Below are 22,449 nucleotides of genomic sequence, written 5' to 3'. Positions count from 1 at the left end.
TTTAATAGGGTTATTAGTCTCCCTGCAGTCCAACTTCATGAGTTCTTGTATATTTTGGATATTAGCCCTCTATCAGTTGTAGGATTAGTAAAGGTCTTTTCCCAATCTGTTGGTTGCTGGTTTGTCCTAACCACAGTTTCCTTTGCCTTACAGAAGCTTTGTACCTTTATGAGGTCCCATTTGTCTATTCTTGATCATAGAGCATAAGCCATTCGTGTTTTGTTCAGGAAATTTTTTCCAGTGTCCTTGTGTTCAAGATTCTTCCCCGCTTTTGCTTCTATTAGTTTGAGTGATCTGGTTTGATGTAGAGGTCCATGATCCACCTGGACTTAAGCTTTACACAGGGCAATAAGAAGAGGATGATTTGTACTCCTCCATATGCTGACCTCCATTTGAACCAGCACCCTTTGCTAAAAATGCTATCCTTTTTCCACTGGATGCTTTTGTCTCCTTTGTCAAAAATCAAGGGACCATAGGTGTGCTGGTTCATTTCTGGGTCTGCAGTTCTATTCCACTGGTCTATCTTCCTGTCTCTGTACCAATACCATACAGTTTTATCACTAATGCTTTGTAAAGTGCTTGAGTTCAAGGATGGTGATTCCCAGGGAAGTCCTTTTATTGTTGAGGATTGTTTTAGCTATCCTGCATTACTTGTTATTCCAAATGAATTTGCAAATTGTTCTGTCTAACCCTATGAAGAATTGCAATCGAATTTTGATGGAGAGTGCATTGCAACTGTAGGTCACTTTGGGAAAATGGCCATTTTTACTATCTTCATACTGCCAAGCCATGAACATGGGAGATCTTTGCATTTTCTGAGATCTTCTTCAATTTCTTTCTTCAGATCATGAAGTTCTTGTCACACAGATCTTTCACTTGTTTGATAAAAGTCACACTGAGGTATTTTTATATGATTTGGGACTATTATGAAAGGTGTCATTTCCCTAATTTCTTTCTCAGCTTGTTTATCTTTTGTGTAGAGGAAGGCTACTGATTTGTTTGAGTTAATTTTATACCCAGCCACTTTGCTGAAGATGTTTATCAGGCTTAGGAGTTCTCTGTTGTAACTTTTGGGGTGTCCCATGTATACTACCCTATCCTCTGCAACAGTGATATTTTGACTTCTTCCTTTCCAATCTGTATCCTTTTGACCTCCCTTTGTTGTCTGAGTTCTGGCTAATGCTGGGGACAACATACAATGGGGACATCGCAGTAGCCCGCAGTAGCTTTTTGTAAAAACTGGTTGTTTCCATTTCTCAAAACCTTAGCCCTGGACAACGGCTTTATAGATTTCATTTGTGTGTGACTGCCTATCAGTTGGCCTTGGTGTGCACAATTATTGTATTATATCTGACTTTCCTACTTCTTTCTCCTTCTGCTCTGGTTAATTCTGTGAAACTAGATGTTCCTTGATGTTATGATTCTTAGACAATTGGAAATTGATGCATAGGGGCACAGCACAGCACAGCCCTAGTGGCCCAGGTGGATACTGTGTATTCTCATCTTGGAAAAAAATGTAATAACTGCAGAATTGTAGTTCTAGATTAGGGTTTTACTTGCAAAGACAGCTTGAAGAAAATAAGAGAAAATGAATTAGAACCAACATTGGGACCCTAAGAAAGGAAAAAGTTATTGAAGTTAGGAAGTAAGTTTTACATAATATTATAGACTGGTTAAGGAAGTATAGAATATATAAAATAATATACTAGTAAACTAAGTCTAACTACTGGAACCCTTATGAGAGTCATTGTGTGCAAGGAACAGAAAGCTAGTGGAATTAGTGTGCTAAGAGTTACCTTGATTCTTTCTGGCCACTGCCTGGCAGTTTTGCCTATGTCATTTATCATTAGAGTGTCACATGAAATTCAATTAGCTGATCTCGGAGCTTTGGACTCTGAAGTATAAAAGTAAATGGTTAAAGTTTAAATCACGATAAGTTTACAATTATTATTATTATATTGGCCACAGGCCTGGGTATAGGGCAAGCCTGAAACTTTGGAGAACAGTTGTAATTCTTAGTCCTTGGTGAGATGTAGTCATTCTTTGCATTTGATTTGGCAATGATTATAAAATCTCTTTTTTCTACCCGCCTTTGGATTATTAATAAAGGACTGGGAGAAGAGAAAGGCTACGGAACATGTGAAGAGTAAATGAGAGAGACCATGAGGGAGTGAATGAGAGAGTAAATGACAGAGCTAATGTGAGAACAAATGTGAGAGCGAATGAGAGAGCATGACAAGAGCATGTGAAGAGTGAGAGGAGAGAGAATGTGAAGAGTGAATGAGGGAGCTAATGAGGGAGCTAATGAGGGAGCGAGTCTGAGAACAAATGTGAGAGCCAGGGAGAGAGCATGAGGAGAGCATTTGAGAATGAGTGAGGAGAGAACTTGAGGTGTGTGTGAAGACTGTGTGTGTGCATGACAGGAGAGTGCATGTGCTGTGTGTGAGATATGTGTGAGGTGTGTGTGAAGACTGTGTGTGTGCGTGACAGGAGAGTGCATGTGCTGTGTGTGAGATATGTGTGAGGTGTGTGGAGATTGTGTGTGTGCATGACAGGAGAGTGCAAGTGGTGTGTGTGAGATATGTATGAGGTGTGTATGAAGATTGTGTGTGTGTGCCTGACAGGAGAGTGCATATGGTGTGTGTGAGATATGTGTGAGGTGTGTGTGAAGATTGTGTGTGTGCATGACAGGAGAGTGCATGTGCTGTGTGTGAGATATGTATGAGGTGTGTATGAAGACTGTGTGTGTGCATGACAGGAGAGTGCATGTGCTGTGTGTGAGATATGTATGAGGTGTGTATGAAGACTGTGTGTGTGAGTGACAGGAGAGTGCATGTGGTGTGTGTGAGATATGTGTGAGGTGTGTGTGAAGACTGTGTGTGTGAGTGACAGGAGAGTGCATGTGGTGTGTGTGAGATATGTGTGAGGTGTGTATGAAGATTATGTGTATGTACGTGACAGGAGAGTGCATGTGCTGTGTGTGAGATATGTGTGAGGTGTGTGTGAAGATTATGTGTGTGTATGTGACAGGAGAGTACATGTGGTGTGTGTGAGATATGTACGAGGTGTGTATGAAGAGTGTGTGTGAGAATGAAAGGGTAATGAACAGACGTGTACATGATTGTGGGAGTTTGAGAAAAGAAAACTGCAATAAAAAAACCGGAATGTACAAAAGAATGCAGCGTGTGTGCAGCCTCAAGCTGAGAGAGAGAGAGAGAGAGAGAGAGAGAGAGAGAGAGAGAGAGAGAGAGAGAGAGAGAATGACTTTAAGCCTTGAAGTTGCCTATCAGTTTGTACCCAAAGGGGAGTCTGTGGATATGTATTATCTGCCTTCCAGATAACCCTGCTTCCAGGTGAGAACTCTGATCCTGTGACCCAGGGCCAGGAAAGGCTGAAAGAATGGCTGCTCCCCTGAGGGCAAAGGATAAAACTTTTAGGTCTATGACCTCCTAATTTATCTTTTCACCTGAAGACTTATTATTCAAATTTTCTTACTGGGATAAAACTACGATCCTGGTGAGCGTCTTGTTTCTTGGATACTTAGTCATTTCTTCGTTGTCACAGACTGTTTGAGCTTACTCCAGTCACTGGGAGTTATTCACACTTTCAATTTTCCTGAACTTTTCAGATTTCTAACATTTGTGGCAAACTGCGTGGCAAAAGCAATGAATGTTGAGCACTTCCCTGGGGTCCAGTGCATATGGAGCTACGGGTGTATGGATATGGTAAATCCCTAGGAGTTACTCTAAGAATGTAGGACTGTGCTCTTAAGACCCCTGCCTGACCTCACTTCACTTTGCCAGCTTTGTGGGCTTCTACACTGCTGCTCTGAGAAGAACTGAAAACTAAGGGAATAGATGTGTAGCCTCCCATTACCTTTGTTATTGTTAGGATATTAGTAGGATAGGTTTGATTGAAATATACTCTCAAAAATATTAACAAAACCATTGCCTCTTGTGTACCATCTGGATGAAGGACCAAGTTCACAGACATTTCTTCACAAACTTCCAAAAGCCAGCAAATTGGAGCATGAAGAAAGCCAAGTCCTAGGCATTCAAAACCAGCATCCTCACCAATGCCCCCAGGAAAGGCTTTGGTTAAAGAAGGGAGGTACTGAGACAGTTGGCCCTCATACACTCAGAGAAGACTGTGCCAGGAGAATTGGGGAAGGATTGTGGGAGAGGAATTAAGTATCAGTAGTCAGTGAGCAGAACGTAAAGTGAAAAAGAAAAAATATATAAATAGAAATAAAACAAAGTTCTTTAACAAAATGGGATACAATGTATTGCTGAACTAACTCTACTGTATTTACATTTGCACATGCTTTAACAGATAGAAAGACTAGATGTGATAAAGTAGGATGCCCTTGTCATTTACATATATTATGTATACAAGATAAATGAGGTGGAGAACAAGCAGTTCAAAGATCCATTGTTCCCTCACATCTATGTGGCTCTGCTTCCCTTTATCAGGACTGTGGAGGCCTCTGCTCATCCAGGTCTCAGGGCTCAACCAAAATGCAGTCCCCTATGATCTCTGGCCAAGTGCTCCTGTGTTCACAACAGAACTCTGCCTCAGGCTGCAGAGGCACTGAAGGGCCAGCCTTCACCTTCAAGGTGCAACCTCTCTTTCAGTCTTTCCAGGCTCTCTGTTACTCAACTGGAGGTTTCAACAGAGGCCTTTCATCTCAATAACAGAAGCTTACCTAATCCAAAACATTGGGAAGCCATCCTACACTCCTGATTGGCTGGTTACCTGAAACCAAACAACATAGCTCTCTTCTTTATGCCTGTTTTCCTGATTTGAAAGTAAATAATGTGATCATCTGTGGTGTTGGTGGTAAGAATAAAATTCTTAACATGAATAATAGGACCATGCAGAGCATGGGCTTCACATTCTGGGTACAGAGTGAAGAGGTAGAGGGAATTACCAAAGAAAACAATAAGAATCCTAACAACAATTACAGAAATAATGAAATGAAATAAAACAAAAACAAAAGCAAAAACAAAAATACCTTGTGGGTGCTGGTATTAAAGGCATGTATTAACTCTGACCAGCTTTTAGGTATTTCCAATAAAAAGCAAACAAACAAACAAACAAACAAACAAACAGCCTTATTACAGTTGCAGCAGGTGCAGGAGAGAAAGCTGGGAGATATCCTGTGCTGCTGCCCCCATGCTGTGATTCTGCAGCAACAACTTCCTTGGGAATAGGAACCTGTATGCAGTGGGATCCCTTGCTGGGCTTATCATCTCAAAAAGAGGGGCTTCCCTAATCCAAACCTTAGAATCCAGTTTACTTCAGGCCAGGAATGAAGTCAACCATCATTAGTGAAAGAGCAAGGGAAAAATTATACAGGAAAAAATATGTGCCTTAATCAGAAAAGATCCTCAACTTCTAAGGCCTCCACAATCTCCACCCCTCTCTTCTGAGCTTTGCATAGAGATGTTGTATAACTCCAGATGGTAGGAAAAGGCAGAGTTCTTCCCAGAAAAGTCATACATGATTTTCACCCTGACATATGTGAGTTGAGGTGGCATCTTATCACAGAGTCAGCACACCTGGGATAAGGACACAGAAGCCACAGATGACAATGCCAAATGGACTCCCTCCTGAACTTATGGACCCATTAAAATTGAGGTTTAGCTTAACCTTAGGCCATTCCACTCCCTGCCCATCCACCTGATTTTTATGTTTGCTCTGAGTAAAAGATCAGAGTGGACCCCCAAATATCCTCATGATAGGACTTGGAAATTCAGGAAGAATGATATTGGAGAAGGGATGGCTATGCGGTTACAATGTGGTAACTAGGTTCTGACCAGGAACCTCGTCCTTAGCCAATGGGGACTTTAAGGCCGGGCCTCCTGCTTGTTCCAGTGCAGGCTAAGACTTCAGGGTCAGGCCAGCTCCTGAGCCCCACACAGGGCTGCCTGCATACTCTTGTGACTGCATTAGAGCCAGAGTGCTCTCCGCCCCATCCTCTTCTCTCCTCTTTGTCACAGCCATGGTCCCCAAGGGCACTTTTCAAACACATTTATACATCTATCTCTATCTCAAAGTCAGGTTCCCAGAGAATCAATCCCCATAGCTGACCATAAATGAGGATTCACTGTGTGTGTGTATATATATATATAGTATTTTAGAACACAGAATGGGGATTCTTGGTGAAAGCTTCATGGACATGTATTGCAGAACTAGAGTTAAAAAGGTTACTCATTGTTAGAGTCCGGATGTGCAGGGCCGGACATGCCTGAAGGAGAGCCAGAGATAGGACTTGCCAAACCAGCTATCAGCCCCAAGGACATTGACCATCTATAGCCACCCCCTCCCCTTCCTTCACCCCCCTGAGTGATATGAGCCACCCTACCTGCCTGCCGAGCTGCTAGAGAGCACGTACTCCTTGCTGATGTAATTTCGCGCCGAACATAACTGTGCACCATTTGAATTGACCAATCATGTGTAACCGCGAGAATGCCCCTAACCTCCCCTATATAAACCCTCGAGTTTGGAGGCTCGGGGTCGATTCCTCTGTCTCCTGTGTGAGATACGTGTCGACCCGGGATCCCACTAAGACCCAGGATCATGTTAATTAAAGCTACCTCTTGATGTTACATCAAGAATGGCTACTCGTGATTCCTGGGGGCACCCCAGCCCGCGATCGGAGCGAGAGACGGGGCTCCCCGTTTTGGGGTATGCTCTTTCATTTGGGGGCTCGTCCGGGATCTGAGCGTGACCCCCCGGAAACACCAATGCCACTTGGAGGTACGTTAGTGTGAGTGCTGGAAAGCGGCTGCTGTGTGTGAGTTTGTGTGAATTAAGTCTTGTAGTCTGTGTTTTTCAGTACCGGTTTAAGGTCTTGGTGCACTGTCTGGGCAGATGAAGGATTCCTGCCCTGTGCACGGGTGGAAGAAGGATTCCCACCCCGTAGAAAGCTAGCTTGAGAGTGCACTGTCTGGGCAGAAGAAGGATTCCTGCCCTGTGCACGGGTGGAAGAAGGATTCCCACCCCGTAGAAAGCTAGCTTGAGAGTGCACTGTCTGGGCAGAAGGAGGATTCCTGCCCTGTGCACGGGTGGAAGAAGGATTCCCACTCCGTAGAAAGCTAGCTTGAGAGTGCACTGTCTGGGCAGATGAAGGATTCCTGCCCTGTGCTCGTGTGGAAGAAGGTTCCCCACCCCGAATAGGCGCCTGTGAGTAGATGAAGGATTCCTACTCCAAATAGTCTTTTTTTTTTCTTTTTCCTTTTTAGAAAGCGCACAGGGGGACGCCCCAATCGCGCAGGATCTGGGACGCATGAGAACGTTCCACGAGCTGAATTTTGCAGGGAGGACCCGGCAACTGACAGTCAAAAAGATCTGACTGTGTTTAAAATCTTGGACCGACGACTGTGTTTGAAATCATGTTTTGCTTTGTTCGTCGAAGAGTTTTACTTGGTCCCCTTAATGCTTAGTGAGTAAGAAACTTAATCTTATGGACCCTGCTCTAGTGGCGGTGTGTTGGTTGATAGCCAAAGTTAATTGTTAAAACAGTGTTTTTATCTGTGCTTGTGCTCGCAGGCAGCTGAGATAAGCTAGAGAAAGATTTAAATTTTGCTTGTGAGTAAGGAATCTTAAAGGCAGAGTTTCAGCCGTTTTGACAGTTAGTGAGTAGCTGCCTAAAAGATCAGAAATGCTGTCAACAGGCTATCGACAGAGAGAGAGAGAGAGAGAGAGAGAGAGAGAGAGAGAGAGAGAGAGAGAGAGGCTGTGTTAGAAATGCTACAGGAGGAACTATGTGAAAAGGCTGAGAGCGAGGTGGGAGAGGACTATAAGGAAAACAAGAACAAGAAAGGAATTTCTGACATTTGCTCACAGTAGGAGAGCGCTCATTTAGAGAAGTTCTTTAAGGGAGCCTGCCTTATCAGGCGGTGGCCAAGGTCAGGATTGTTGTTTTCTTTTCCATGGGCCTTTAAACCCAGTGAGACAGTTTGGTAAAGGGCTGCTACTGAGGTCCTGATAGCCCCAGGTGAATTGGTTACGATTCTTTTGTCAGCCACCTGGCATCTAGCACCCAGGTTCTAACCATCTCTCCATCCTTTGGTTATACTCCTTGAGGGAAAAATCTAAGTCTAGAGAGATAGTCGATAACAGATCTGCTGCCTCTCTGCTCACCTTTCCGTTTCATAGACAAAGCTTGTGCTTATTTGTACAATGGCTTTTTGTCCAAGAAGGCCTCCTGGTTTAGCTGTGTGACTAAATGCTGTTTGCCCTCTTCATGCTTGTTAGTACCTGTTACAGGTTTTCTTTACCACTGAGGAAAGACGGGATCCTACTAGAGGCCAGAAAAAATGTTCCAGACACGGATAGAAGGCCCTCACTTCTGCCTGCTCTCTTCAGACGCCTGAAGGTAGGGAGTGCTCCAGGTCTGCCGCCAGGCTCCAAGGGTGGGTCTCTGAGGGGCTGGAAAATGCCCCACCAATTTGGCTAAGATAAGGAAAGGATATGAAGAGAAAGTTACAGAAACTTGAAGGGTTAAGCTAAGTCACTGAGAGAGTTATTGTAAGTTGCAGAGAAAAATAGCTGTAGAAGAAGGTGCAGACAGAGAGATTGAAAAAAAGAAAGAAAGAAAGAGGATAAAAAGAGCAGGAAGCTAGGGAAGAAAAGAGACAAAAAGAAGAAGAAGTTAGAGAGCTAAAGTTAGATAAAAGATGAGAGAGGAACATATACTGGCCACAGTAGTTAGGGAACCTAGGAAGATAGTACCTGGCAACAGAAGAGAATTCCTGGCTAAATATCAGTGTGCCTAATGCCAAGAAAAAGGGCACTGGGGCAGGGACTGCCCAAGAAAGAACAAGAGGGGCCACTGGAGAGTTTCTTGGTCCTAGAGTGCTGGAAAGGGACCCAATGCTCTGTGCTCCTATGCCCCCCAGTGGGCCAATATCCAAAGACTTTGAGTGCAAGGGGTTCCTGGCAACGAACAATACTTATGGACTGCCCGAAGAACAGTGGACCTTGGCGTGGGCCGGGTAACCCACCCACTAATTCATGGTCATCCCTGACTTCCCCTATCCCTTGCTCATGAGAAAATTGCTCTCCAAATTGGCTTGCGTGGGCTGAAATCGCTGGGTGAGGCCATGTGTATGCATATCTACAGACTGTGAATGTGGAGCTTAAGACCTGTCTCAGTGCACCAGTACCTGATGCTGGGAGGTGTGTGGTTTAGCGCTGTTCTGCTTGGAACACACCGTTCCTGCCAGCCGGGCACTGGCAATTATCACCCAATCCAGGACTTAAACTGTGATAGAGTGGCTGATGTTTTGCCTTTAAATAGAGTGTCCCAAAAGATGGGACCACGGTCAGCTGCCATGTACTAGGTTCTCCACCGGTTGGGGACAATTTGGTCACCTTGCTGCCCAATCCAGACCTGGAGCCACCACAGCACGAGTGTCAAGCACTGACAGAAGCCCATGGGTGGAGGAAAGACCTGTGCAACTGGCTGATTGACCCCTGCTGAAAGCCAAGGACCTTGTCCACAAACGGGAACAGTTCTCTTCATGAATGAAGGTCAGAGACAAGTGGGTGCTGCCATGGTGGACAACACGATGTCATCTGGGATGGCTGAACTTCTACCCCCCAGCACATCAGCACTTCAGATGCCTTTACCATCTCTTGGATGCCCTGGTGAAGCCAACAACTGCAAGAGACGGCCTCGATAGTCATCAAGAAGATACTGGAAGAAATCTTCCCCCAGTCTGGAGTACCCAAGGTGATCTGGTCAGACAACAGCCCTATTTTCGTTGCCAAGGTAAGCCAGGGTATGGCCAAGTATTTAGAGGTCGATTGGAAATTACATTGTATCTACAGACCTCAAAGTTCAGGACAGGTAGAGTAAATAAATAAAACTCTAAAAGAGACCCTGACCAAATTAAATTAACCATGGAGACTGGCGCAGACTGGGTGACACTCCTTCCCTCTTGCTCTCTTCAGAGCAAGAAATACCCCTTCCAGATTCAGCCTTACCCCCTTTGAGATCTTATATGGGGCCTCAGCCCCCCTGACTGTATTAGATGATGTTACTGAACCAACACGTCATAGTGCCATAGTAATAATGATTTGTTTGCAAGGCTAAAAGACCTACAGGTGATACAGAAAGAAATCTGCTCACAGCTGACAGCAGCCTATGCCCTGGAGACCCCTGAGACATCCCATCAGTTCCAGGTCGGAGACTGCAGCTACACTGAGCCCAGACACTCGAGCCTCGCTGGAAAGGACCATACCTGGTGCTGCTGACCACCCTGACAGCTGTCAATTCTCAGCCCTCACCAGTCGTGTACTATATGTTGGGGCTGAGAGCTGGGACCTAGAGGGAAATTCAGTCATGTTTGTCCTGGGTTCTATCAAGATAGGTGTGGGATAGGCTTGATTTCCATTACAAATGATGTAACAATGCATATGTTAGTACTCTTAATACTTCTTGGGACCGTGCCTCAGGGATCACAGTCTGTACAAGCTTAGAAGTTCTAAAAGCTAGTCATGACCTTGGTGTATAGGCTTAGATAGTGTCCAGATTAGAATCCTCATGTTAAGACAACAATACCAAGCTGTTATGCTAGATGAAGCTGAGTTCTCCATGAAGTTCTAAGATTAGGACTATTAACAAAAAAGGAGAAGGGAATGTAGAACTAGAGTTTTAAAAAGGATACTCATTGTCAGAGTCCGGATGTTCAGGGCCGGACGTGCCTGAGGGAGAGCCAGAGATAGGACTTGCCGGACCAGCTATCAGCCCCAAGGACATTGACTATCTATAGCCACCCCCTCCCCTTCCTTCACCCGCCTGAGTGAGATGAGCCACCCTACCTGCCTGCCGAGCTGCTAGAGAGCACGTACTCCTTGCTGATGTAATTTCACACTGAAAGTAACTGTGCACCATTTGAATTGACCAATCATGTGTAACCTCGCGAATGCCCCTACCCTCCCCTATATAAACCCCCGAGTTTTGAGTCTCGGGGTCGATTCCTCTGTCTCCTGTGTGAGATATGTCTCGACCCGGGATCCCGCTAAGACCCGGGATCTCGTTAATTAAAGCTACCTCTTGCTGTTACATCAAGAATGGCTACTCGTGATTCCTGAGGGCACCCAAGCCCGCGATTGGAGCGAGAGACGGGGCTCCCCATTTTGGGGTACACTCTTTAAGTATCTTTGCTAGATGTCTTTGCACTGGGATCTTTCCACATTACTTAGATATCCTTGCTATGGGGTCATTACCCGTCACCTTGCCATTTTAATTTTGTGTTTCTTTTAGAGGCTAACGCTGTTTGATATAAGATCCAAAGATGAACTTCCATAATGGGCTATGGTTTCAGACTTGATTTACAACCATGTGCCCCTCGGGTTGCTTCCTTTTGATCCTAGAGGTTGATTAATCTTTCCAGCAAGGCTTCCAGTACTTGATAGGATTGTGCTACATGCTGTCAGAGCAGAGTTATACAGAATTCATATGCTGGCCTTCCTCTGACAGTGCTTACCATTGACAAGTCCTCAAACAGGGCAGCGCTTGCAGAAAAAAAAAAAAAAAACCCTGCAGGCAATAAATCATGTATCTGGGTCTACCCCTGGCTCCTTGAGAAATGAAAGAGGAATATGGTCTTGGCTTACTGGAAGTCTTATCCCAAGTCTAGGGAAGGGGACTCCCAGAGAGCACTAAGCCTTCTCCTCATCCATCATAGTCTGTATAGCCTGTGGCTTTCATGTGGTCAGTGTGATGACCTTAAAATGTTCTAGGCATTTCTGCCATGTTCTGTCTCTATACCTAGACATGACCTCAGGTGTACAGTCACATTGGAAACATAAAAAGCCTTGCATCTGAATTGTGAAATTCAATGTGTGTTATATTTAAAATACCACAATAATTGAGTGGCCATTGCTACAGTAAATATTATAAGGGGGTTTCTACCCGACCGTAGATCATTTAGTTCCCAAATAAAAGACACAAAACTTTTAGATTTACAATGAGCTTTAAAATACTAGAACTGGGCAGACATCAACCCTCTGTGCTACTTTTTCTGCTTCCCTGTCAATAACCCTGAGGTATTGCTTGCCATGCTCTGCCTGGGCCACGCCTGTTCTAACAAGACTGGCCCACATGGCAATACACTCATGATCCAACTACCCTATGGGGTGGTGTCTCCTTCCTTCTCCTCCCATGTCCTTTCCCTCTCCTCATGGACCCTGCCTGAGCCCCCAAGCCAAGGGCAACTTTGCTCTCTCCCCTCTCTTCTGCCCAGCCCGTGTTGTAGGGATTTTATTAACCAATCAGGGATAACTTAGGAGGCAAAAAAAAAAATCTAGTATACATGAGGGTCTCCTTGTTTGAAGCAACCAGACCTTAGGGTACAGAATTACCCTGCCTAATAAGATCCTATCTCAAAATGTCAAGAAAAGTCAAGATTTATTATTATTTAATAATAAATCAAGAAATAGCCATTGTAAAGAATTTACAAAAAGCAAAGCAGTGGAGCAGAGTGGACGCTGTGTGTCAAATCCCTCTGCTGTCCATCTCTGGGACCAAGTATGCATCACATCAGTGACGGGAATGGGGTGCTGAAAGCCTGGAGCAAAGGGATGCTGGCTGCATGGCCACATTTGAACAACACTAAAGCAGGACTAAATGCTAAGAAAAAAAAGTGATATGCAAACCATGTAAATTTTAATGTCCTCCAGAAAGACAACACCACAATAATTTTACTGTTTCTCAAGCTGCTTCTGTCACCAAACTTCTAATATTGGTAAGGATGTGGAAAACTCTTGTGATGCAAACCAGTTGCCAATAAGAAGAGCAACCACTGTCCTGACCAAGGTGACCTGGATGCTGTCAAATAGGCCGAGGCAGCCTGGACAGCCATCAGAGTATGTTTAACACACAGATATCTGTCATTTCAAAAGGGGGAAAATGAAGCCTGACTTTTCCCCCCTTTAAGCAAAACCAAGAATACTAAAGCATTGAGGATTACAAATAAAAATATGCCAAGAAACTTCATAGAATATACATTTCTCTTGTGTGTGCTCCTGAGTGTGTGTGTTTTGTATGTGTTTTGTGTGTGTTTTATGTGTATGTGTGAGTGTGTGTGTATGTGTGTGTACTTGTATGTGTGAGTGTCTGTGTGTCTGTGTGTGTATGTGTGTGAGTGTGTATGCAGGTGTGAGTGTGTGTGTATGTGTGTGTACTTGTGTGTGTGAGTGTCTGTGTGTCTGTGTGTGTATGTGTGTGAGTGTGTATGCAGGTGTGAGTGTGTGTGTTTTGTGTGTGTGTGTGTGTGTGAGTGTGTGTATGAGTGTGTGTGTGTGTCTGTGTCTGTGTCTGTGTGCACTAATGCTTCAATTATCTGCTATGGTGAATACTGTCCCCAACTCAATTATGAAGGTTAGTATTAAGCTGTGAGTAGTATGTGGAGAGTGGTCACAAAGAATATTTAGGAGTCCTCTTCTGTTAAGTTGTCTGAGACTTCCAAATGCTGCATGATGTGAGTGGGCCTCACATCTCAGGACACTAACTATATTAAGTAAATTCCCGTGTGTTTTTCTTAAACATTTTTCTATGAAAACCTTTAATAATTTTTTCTCCCATTCATTTTTTTGGGGGGGGCGCAAGGGTCTTTGTTTGTTTTTTGTTTTTGTTTTGTTTTTTGGTTTTCTTTTTGTTTGTTTGTTTGTTTGTTTGCTTATTTTAGGTCCACAGGATTTTCTGTAGCCTTGGAGGAAGTCCTAGACTTAGGACACTGGATCTGTACAGTTAAGGGAATTAACCAGTTCACTGAGCACATTTTTTTTTTGTTTGGTTTCTGTTTTTCTTTTGAGATCTCACTGTGGGAGCAGAGGAAGCCCTGAGGAAGTACAGCCCTAAGTGCATGTGTGCTGTAAACATGATATGACCATGCCTTGGACCCAAAGCCATTTATCCATGGGGAAAAGGCAAAGGCCCCCATACCCCTTGAGGCTCAGAGACATGACAATGCCTTCTCAGGATGGTGTTGATAGTGTGTGCAGAAAAATCTACTCTACCTTTCTCCCTGGCCCCATCTGGATATTTATAGCCTGAAGACTGCTCCCTGCAGAGACTGCTCCTACTGAGATTAGCTAAATCTGCCCCTTATCAGTTGCATATGCATAGTCCTCCCCTCCTTGTTTATCTGCATGTAATGCCCACCTCCTTGCTGCCCTGTGCAACAGCCCTGCTTCCTGGCCAACTCTATACAATAAACATGCTGAGCTTCTGGGATGCTGCATTTTCTCCAGCCCACGGACCCAGCCTTCCCCATGTATGTGTGTCCAATGTCATTCTTCATTTCCTCCTCACCACTGGTCAGGCCCAAGTCCCTGGAGCCACACAAAGGACTTGGCAATCTAAGTCTGCTCCACTTTGAAGGAAGTACTTTCTAAACTGAAATCTAAAGCACACAGTGGGTTCAGCTCCCTCTCAAGTGTCTTTGGTGAGAGTTGGGGTGGGTGTGAGACCAGTTGCATTATGAGTATTGCAGAAGAGTAAAGGATTCACAGTTTGCTTTTGGTGAAGCTGAGCTCCCCACGAGGCTATCATTGCCAACGTTTTCCCAAGTCACTTCTAGGAGGTCAACTGACTCCTAGGTGAGTCTTTGGTTACACTGCTTCAGTTTTCTGTGGCTACACTGTCCAAATGGCACCCACTGGTCACACATGGCTATTTGAGATGAACTAAACTTAGAACTAAAATCTGCCTCTTTAGTCACAGCAGGCAAACCAGGAGGCACACAGCCAGCCAGAATCCATAGCCAGAAGCACAGCAGATATAGAATATTTCTATCATCTAGAAATTTCTCCTGGACAGCAGTGGTCTAGGTTCTTGGTGTCTGGTTTTTCCTTCAGGGAGAATTATTTGCGGTACTAATATCAAAAGGTTTATTTTTAAAGCAACTTTACCAAAATATGACTTACTCACCTCGAAATTAATCCAGTTTAAGTCTACAATGTAATGGTTCCCCATAAATCTATCCGAGTTCGACGGTAGACCACGGAACAAAAGAAAGACAGTTTATGCAGTTATGTAAAAATGGTATGCATCATTATTGACCACTGCATAATTATACTGTACTACTTTTGATTTCTTCAAAATTCAGGCCTTTTATTGATAGTTTTACAAAAATACATTATCCTAGAGTTGAGAAAATATTATACAATATTTCATCTGGGCTTTTTATTACATTGAGACTTTAATATTTTTGCATCTTTTGCTAGTATTGTTAGATTCTTTATAAGAGTTTTATTTTGTGGATTTTTTTGCCGATCTGGTCACTATTTGATGCCATTTCAATGTTCTCAGGATTTTGATGACAATAATACTACAATGATAAAGGGATACTCATTTTCTTGAGCCATTTACATATGTATATACACACATATGGAAAGTTATGTATACATATTTCTATGCTGTACTGTGTAGAATACAATTCTATTATACGTCAACATATACAGTTTGCTCAATATGATTTCTGTGAATGTTATCAGTCATGGGGAAATATTAAGAGCCTGAATAAACATGGACAATATTTGCAGAATGCACATAAAATTGAAGATGGTATATAAGCAAAAATGTGAAGAATATCACTTACAGCTTTCATATCGAATGCACTTTACAATTTTTAATAGATTAAAATATTTAAATCATTTTACCCAGTTTCTTGTTTTTTTTTTCAAAATGTGTCTCCTGGATGATTTGAATTACATATGCTGCTCAAGATCCTTTTAACAACAGTGACCTAATGCCTTAAATGTGTTTCTGATATTTCCATTCACTTGATCACTGTTCAATAATTGTACCAAGTTTATAACTGTACTTTTTTTATCCCTTTAAGAATGTAACTTTCATGTGTGACTATACACTTTTGATCCTAACTCTTTGGAAGTATAGACAGGTGGATCTCTTTTTTGAGGTCAACCTGGTTCATATAGGAAATCCCTATCTTGAAAAAATCAATCAATAAATAAGCAAATAAATAAAAAGAATTTAAAACATTTGTAATTAAGATGAACACAACCACATCTTTAATAACAATTAATTTTTTATTGCAGATAATTCATATAATCAATTTACAAAATGTTACATAGTGTCATATGGGAACTCAATTTCATTGTAAAATAAACCTGCTTTTCTCTTTTAATTGGTTGCTCTTAGTTAACATCTTTTATATGCATATATAATTTATTCTGATTATTCTCTCCCCCACATCGTCCCATCCCATCCCCTAGGACTTCAACATATACAGTCTTCTAAATTTAGGCTTTCCAATGTCTGATTTCTCTTTTAATTATTATACCTTCCTTTAATTTTCCATCTACATTTTATGATATCTTAATAAGAAACCCATTCTGTCATTGGCATTATCTCAGTGCTTGGTAGGAGACATTCACATTCTTCAGTAGCTTGTCATCAGTGCAGTTAATGACATCGAGGTCTCTCTCTGTTTCTGTCTCTCTCTGTCTCTGTCCCTCTGTCTCTGTCTCCCTCTCTGTCTCTCTCTGTCTCTCTGTCTCTTCTGTCTCTCTGTCTCTCTGTCTCTCTCTCCATCCCCTCCCCAATTGTTTTGTTTTCTAATACAAGTTCTCACACTTTAGTCTAGCCTTGCAATCAAGGCAATCCACCTACCTCAGCCTTGTGAGTGTTGGGATTCCAGGCATACACCATCTTGCCCAGTGAATTTTGTGACTCTCGTACATCCCTTTACCATTTCTGAATTATTTTTAATATTGCTGTAACCCTTTTCTAGCTTCTAGATGTAGATATATTAACTGATTAGAAGGTTTTATTTTTAAAGATTTATTTATTTATGTACATGAACACTCTGCGAGTGTGCCTGCATGTCAGAAGAGAGCTTCAGACAGAAGAGGGCATTGGATCCCACTACAGATAGTTGTCAGTCACCATGTGGTTGCTGGGAATTGAACTTGGGAGCACTGGAGAAGCAGCGCTCTTAACCACCAAGCCATCTCTCCAATCTGATAAAAAAGATTTTAAATTTCATTCTTTTCGTGATTGTTTGCATCTTTCTTCTTGAGAACACTGTGATGGAATGTCCAAATGGTAATTAGTGGCGGTTGGTAGAAGGAGCCATATGTGTGATGCTGCAATATGTGTGAGGGGCTGGCAACAAGGTGCAGAGCCAAGACCATGGCCCCGTGCCCTGAGGCTCGCCTGATGGATGTGAGCTCTCAGCCCTGTCAGGATGATTTCAGGTGAGGACAGCAGGTGGTGGCTTGTGCCCTGCTGAGCCAGCCTAGGAGAGTGGCAACCACAATCGCCATGCCCAAGCCTCCAGCCTGGGGCACCTGGAAGATCCGGCTGTGATGGCCTCGGGTTGGTCACGGTGAGCCTGGAGGCCCAAAGAAGCCGCCCTGGCCTCCGCAGAGCCCAGAGAGGGGACTGACAGGCGTGGGCAGAGCCAGGAGCTCCGCACCTCGCGCCTCCCGGTGTCGCGCCTCCTAGTGTTGTCTGCCCCAGGGAGTGGGCACACGTGTCCTTCCCACCCTGCCTTTCGACCAGGCCCGAGTTTCTCCATGAGCTGATGTCTTAAATCATCTAGATTTTAGGAATTTGGTGTTGTGTTTTCTAAAGATACATCGTACAGCATACAGATAACATCGTAATAGAATAAAGGAATCTTTTGATTTCGCACCAAATTCCATAAAGCAATGACTACTGCTCAGCTCTCTTGGCCATGTGAAAAGCAGAAATTATATTTCACTTTTTTAAAGAAATAATGAAAGTACTTAAGCTTAAGCAAAGCCAATGGAAAAGGTCCCTATGGTGTTTGTCTTTGGTTTCCTGTGCTCTTTCTAGAGAATGACTTTAAGAAGTCAGTGCAGCCAGGTTGTCATTGTGGTCAGGCAGTCATGAGCAGATGGATAAGCGATGTGCTAGGGCCCCATAGGCCAGTGAGCCCAGCTGAAGAGGACAGGCTAGCCAGTGAGCCTGACTGAAGAGGACAGGCTAGCCAGTGAGCCTGACTGAAGAGCAGAGGCTAGCCAGTGAGCCTGACTGAAGAGCAGAGGTTAGCCAGTGAGCCTGACTGAAGAGCAGAGGCTAGCCAGTGAGCCTGACTGAAGAACAGAGGCTAGCCAGTGAGCCTCGCTGAAGGCTGAAGAGCAGTGATTTTAACCTTTATTTCTAAGTTCTTCAGTTTTCCTAAAAGTTTCTACAAAAGTTTGCCTCCATAAAGTTTGACTTAGAAGGTTCTCCTGGCTCTCTTCTTCTTATCTCCTTTCCTCTTGCTCTTATGACACAATAATCTCCTTACTCTCAATGCCTTACTCTCAACGCTATGCCTTTACTTCTAAGTTCTTCTTGAGTTCTGTTCTCTTCAGTTCAGTTCTGTCTAAAAAGCTTCTCTCTCTTTCTCCTCAGCATTTGTATATCTTTCTGAACACAGCAACACATGGTGAAAAGTTCACCACAAGTTTGCACAGGAATTCAAATCATAAGTTGGATAATCAGTTTACGACAGAGAATGTTTACATGCATATCCATGAAGGTTAATCCTCAGGATAAACTGTCACCATCTGTTACTGGCTCTGCACATTCATGGAGAGTTAAAAGCTGTAATTTTTATGAGAAAAGAATAAGTGAAATTACCTATATGAAAATCCAGTCAATTATTTAGTTCAGTCCTTGCACCTATAGTAAATCATTAGTTCTCTTTTTATGAAGTTTGGTTAATTGGTTTATACCCTCTTAGGATGGGCTATAATTTGTAAATGCCTGCTTGGTATTGCAGAAGCAATTCACTCATGACACTTTAAGAATGGCAGGGTTCTCAATGCAATTTTGATTACCAGAGAAAACATAATAGCAGTCCTATTATAAAAGCTTAAAATTACTAATCTATTTAAAGGAATTCTTATAGAACCATCATTAGGAATTAAGAAATCATCTATTTGTTTATACATCATCACTCCAAGACAATACATCTTCGCTGCTCTGTGGTGATCTGCTCAAAGGAGTGTGGTAAAGAGCATGACAAATACAGAGGCAGATGCTTGCAGCCAACCATTCAGCTGAGAGCAAGGCCCATATCTAAATATAGGAAAATGCAAAATACATCAAACCAGTAGCTAACATCAAACTAAACTGAGAAAATTGAAGGAATCCCACTAAAATCAGGGACTAGACAAGGCTGCCCACTCTTTCCCTACTTTTTCAATATGGTACTTAAAGTCCTAGCCATAGCAATCAAACAATGAAAGTAGGTCAAAGGGATAAAAATTAGAAGGGATGAAGTCAAAACAGTAATATTTGAAGATGATATGATAGTCTACTTAAGCAACACCAAAATTCCACCAGAGAACTACTTACCGTGATCAACAACTTCAGAAAACTGTCTGAGTGAAAAATTAACTCAAACAATTCAGTAGCCTTCCTCTACTCAAAGGGTAAACAGGCTGAGAAAGAAATTAAGGAAATGACACACTTCACAATAGTCCCAAATACTATAAAATAACTTGCTGTTACTTGAACCAAGCAAGTAAAAAATCTGTATGACAAGAACTTCAAATCTCTGAAGAAAGAAATTGAAGAAGATCTCAGAAGATGTCAAGATCTCCCATGCTCATAGATTGGCAGGATGAATATGGTAAAAAATGGCCATTTTGCAAAAAGCAATCTACAGATTCAATGCCATCAAAATCAGTATTCCTACTCAATTCTTTATAAAGGTAGAAAGTGCAATTTACCGTCATTTGGTATAACATAAAACTCAGGATAGCAAAAACTATACTCAACAATAAAAGATCTTCTGGGGGAATCACCATCTCTGACCTCAAGCAGTATTACAGAGCAATAGTGTGTATGGTATTGGCATACAGACAGGCAGCTCAGTGGAACATAATTGAAGACACAGAAATGAACCCACATACCTATGGTCATTTGATCTTTGACAAAGGAGTTAAAACATCCAATGGAAGAAAGATAGCAGTTTTAATAAATAGTGCTGGTTAAACTGGAGTTCAACAGGTAGAAGAATGCAAGTTGACCCATTCTTATTACCCTATAAAAAGCTTAAGTCCAAGTGGATCAAGGGCCTCCACATCAAACCAGATACACTAAAATTAATAGAAAAAAGTAGGGAAGAGTCTCAAAGACATGAGCACTAAGGAAAATTTCCAGAAGAAAATACCAATGGCTTATGCTTTAAGATCAAGAATCGACAAATGGGGGGACCTCATAAAACTGAAAAGCTTCTGTAAGGCAAAGGAGAGTGTCAGTAGGAGAAAAAGGCAACCAACAGATTGGGAAAGAATCTTTACCAATCCTGCATCTGATAGAGGGCTAATATCCAAAGTATACACAAAACACAAGAAGTTAGAGTACAGAGAGCCAAACACCCCTGTTAATAAATGGGGTTCAGAGGTAAATAAAACATTCTCAGCTGAGGAATATCAAACAGCTGAAAAGCACCTAAAGAAATGCTCAACATCCTTAGTCATCTGGGAAATGCAAATCAAAACAACGCCGAGAATCCACCTCACACTAGTCAGGATGGCTAAGATCAAAAACTCAGGTGACAACAGATGCTGGCGAGGATGTGGAGAAAGAGGAACACTCCTCCATTGTTGCTGGGATTGCAAACTGGTACAAGCACTCTGGAAATCAGTCTGGGGCTTCCTCAGAAAATTGGACATTCCATTACCTGAGGACCCAGCTATACCTGTCCTGGGCATATACCCAAAAGATGCTCCAACATACAACAACACACATGCTCCACTATGTTCATAGCAGCCTTATTCATAATATCCAGAAGCTGGCATGAACCCAGATGCCCTTCAACGGAGGAATTGATTCAAGAAATGTGGTACATCTACACAATGGAGTACCACTCAGCTATCAAAAACAATAACTACATTCAATTCATAGGCAAATGGAAAGAACTAGAAAATATCATCCACAGTGAGGTAATCCAATCACAGAAAAGCACACTTGGTATGCTGTTGGGAGCGATGGCCTCCAATCCCTCCATTATTGATATTATTATTATGGTTAGCATTAAGTATGACTGGGTTCATGGAAAATCCCCAGCCAGCTGCAGAAGACTAATACAAATGTGCTGGTCAAGATGAAAAATCATATGATAACGTGTGACGTTAAGATATCCAATGTCATGACCTGTAACCTTTCTGAAAAACCAACATCCTGCTGACTAATAGATATGACAAACCTGTGACCTTTCTGACAACCTGTCAACATCAGCCGGTTCCCTGACCACACGAATATTGTGTCCTTGGTGTGGGTAAATGTTTCTGACTTCCCCCCTCTCTCTGTTACCCATTTATGGTACAAATTCAGCCTTGGAGAAAAATAAAATTGTCACCTTGCTCAGACTCTTGTCTTGTAGTGCTTCTTCGAGTCTCTAGTCCCCCATTCTCTCCCAGGTACTCAACACCCCTCGTTGACAGTATGCACTCATTGATAAGTGGATATTGACTAAAACCTCGAATTACCCAAGATGCAATCTGCAGATATCAGGAAGCTCAAGAAGAAGGATGACCAAAGTGCAGATGTTCCCACTCCTTCTTAAAATGGGGAACAAAAATATCCATAGGAGGGGATATGGAGGCCAAATCTAAAGCAGAGACCGAAAGAACAGCCATTCAGAGTCTGTCCTAATGTGGCCCATATATATATACAGCCATCAAAACTAGGTAAGATTGATGAAGCTAAAAAGTGCTTACTGAAAGGGACCGGATATACATCTCCCCTGAGAGACACATCCAGAGCATGTCAAATAAAGACGTCAGAGCTAGCAGTAAACTACTGAACTGAGAACAGGACACCCTTTATGGGAATTAGAGGAAGGATTCAAAGAGCTGAAGGGCTTGCAACCCCATAAGAACAGCAATGCCAACCAAATAAACCACTGGCAAAAGACTATACATCGACTGACCCAGGGGTCCAACCGCATATGTAGGAGAGAATAGCCTTGTTGGGGCACCTGTGGAAGGGGAAGCCCTTGTTCTTAACAATGTTGGACCCTCAGTGCAGGGGAATGTCCGGGAAGGGGTTTCTAAGTGGCATGGATTGGGGGACCATACATATGTTGGAGGGGCACGGGAGGGGGGCTGCTGTACCGAAAGTTGGGACAGGGAATAAGGTTTGAAATGTAAATAAAAAATATATATGTATTAAAAAAATCTAAAATTTTAGAAAATGATAAATACCAAGAAATAATCAAAAAAAGAAAATGTGAAATAGAAAGAAATTTTAGGATTTGGAAAAAGATGAATGCCAGGTATTTGAAAAACTGTATGACCATGGTAAACACTTTAATATACTTGAGAAATTTTTTACATGTTAATGAACTGCATGTTTTTTTTTTAATTAACTTCAGTATTTCTTATTTACATTTCGAATGTTATTCCCTTTCCCGGTTTCCGGGCCAACATCCGCCTAGCTCC

This window comes from Rattus norvegicus, chromosome 9, assembly GCF_021556685.1.
Source record: "Rattus norvegicus strain SHRSP/BbbUtx chromosome 9, alternate assembly SHRSP_T2T, whole genome shotgun sequence".
Taxonomy (NCBI): domain Eukaryota; kingdom Metazoa; phylum Chordata; class Mammalia; order Rodentia; family Muridae; genus Rattus; species Rattus norvegicus.
The sequence above is the reverse complement of the archived record's forward strand: the minus strand, read 5'-3'. Positions refer to the sequence as shown.